General features: G+C 40.2%; 1 long non-coding RNA gene across 1 annotated transcript; it reads left to right on the top strand.

Annotated features, from left to right (window-relative positions):
• Positions 1-244: 244 nt before the first annotated feature.
• LOC139062454 (uncharacterized) lies at positions 245-1199 on the top strand. Its single transcript, XR_011515988.1, has 3 exons — positions 245-344; positions 435-522; positions 981-1199. It is a non-coding gene; the product is annotated as an uncharacterized lncRNA (long non-coding RNA).
• The last annotated feature ends 489 nt before the right edge of the window (positions 1200-1688 follow it).

The raw sequence follows: 1688 nt of genomic DNA, 5'->3' as shown, positions 1-1688 counted from the left end.
ATATCAGCTAAAATGCAGCATGACAAAGTCATTAAAGTGCGTCAACACAGTGGATTTAATAGAGTTTTAAAGAACGATCTCTAAGTGAAGTGAGGTTAGTTTTTTGTCTCACTGCAGATATAAAAACTAACTCTGCATCAGTCAGACGCAGCAAAGCTCACCGTCTGTATGAGCGTGAGCGTCGGAAAGCTGATAAAATTGGCTGTAAAATAATTAAAACAAAGTAAAAATGTTCCTTTGCTTTTTAGAGTCCACATCCAGAAGACTGGAGCCGTGTTTCACTGACAGGCTGTCAGACTAACGCCCTGATGAGCTCAGCTGGGACAAACTGGTCTGATGTTTAGGTAAGTGAAGATCTGCTTCTCCAAGTCCTTGAGATGCTAGTAAAAAATAATTTAGCCAGCTTGCTAATGTTAATTTTCTTCTCCTCTAAGGAACACAGAACGTTCAGATGTTGGCGTTTCACGTCACCTACTGAGGAAGGAGACCCACCAGTAAAGAGACGGTCTGGACCAGACCAAAGTGAGTGATGACACACCTCAGCCACCCTCATCATTAAGAACACCTCACCCCCTGAATCACTCCGTCTGATGACAGCAGAGTGATTTATTTGATGTTTTACTTGTTTAGTCTGTTTAGAAATTATTGAATTACATTATTTTCTGTAATCGACCATCTGATCTGGACGTGTACAGAATAACTTTCCCCAAGTTCAGCAGCAGCTGGCCTACAAAAACAGCTGCAGCATGTAGTAAGTCTGTCTGCACTGCTCTCTAATGAGCTTCCTTTCATAAGGAATCATTTGTATAATTTTAGTGTCACTATTTTATTACATTTGTAGGAAAATATGAAGTCACTGCAGCAAAGTGAACTTGTGAACAAACACAAACGTGACTATAAACATGAAAGCTAAAGAAACAACTTTCCTAAAGCTGCTTGTAAACAAAATATGTCATTAAAGTTATTGTCTATCATTGCAGAATATGGCGATGACATCATGGAACTGGTCTTTGGAAAAGTTTTCCCTGAACCAACTCCGTTTCTAGATGAGGTAGAGAAGATCTGCATCTCACCAACTCTCTGGTCTCAGTATTCAGACAACGGAGGTCTCCCACTGTTGTCCAGGACCAGTTTGAAGCCCACATACTGCCCCTCCCTCATCATCAGGAAACATCAATCCGTATCCTGAGGACAACAGAAGACGGCAGGAGGACAGGAACTCTGAGACCTAGACACCACCAGCACCGAGACACAAAGCACCTGTGTGCACAACGCCTGTTTTAACTACTAAAGCCTGTTTATTATATTGTTCTACTTATTTGCTGTGAGGTTAATACTTAGAAAATTTGTATATTAATGTAAACAATAAAAAAAATCACTGATTGTATGCTTTCTTTTAGATGTAATGGTCCAAACTCAGCCTTGTAGACATTTATTGCATCCTGTAGGTAAATACACAGAACAGGCTCAGGTCCAGGATGACCCAGCATGCTCTTCTTCCATTCTGGCTGTTAGGGATTGTATCAATAACTCAATGCCTACTGATGTTTTCACCTAACAGTATTTATTTAGAATGCAGGTAAGATTTAACTATATTTGTTAGCAAAGCAGACTGATCTTGGGAATTTCACTGCAGCACTGATGTCCACCTCTCTGTACACATTAGAGAGAATTACCACTTTACAGCT

This window comes from Nothobranchius furzeri, chromosome 13 (genome assembly GCF_043380555.1).
Source record: "Nothobranchius furzeri strain GRZ-AD chromosome 13, NfurGRZ-RIMD1, whole genome shotgun sequence".
Taxonomy (NCBI): domain Eukaryota; kingdom Metazoa; phylum Chordata; class Actinopteri; order Cyprinodontiformes; family Nothobranchiidae; genus Nothobranchius; species Nothobranchius furzeri.
This window is presented reverse-complemented; position numbering and strand designations above follow the sequence as displayed.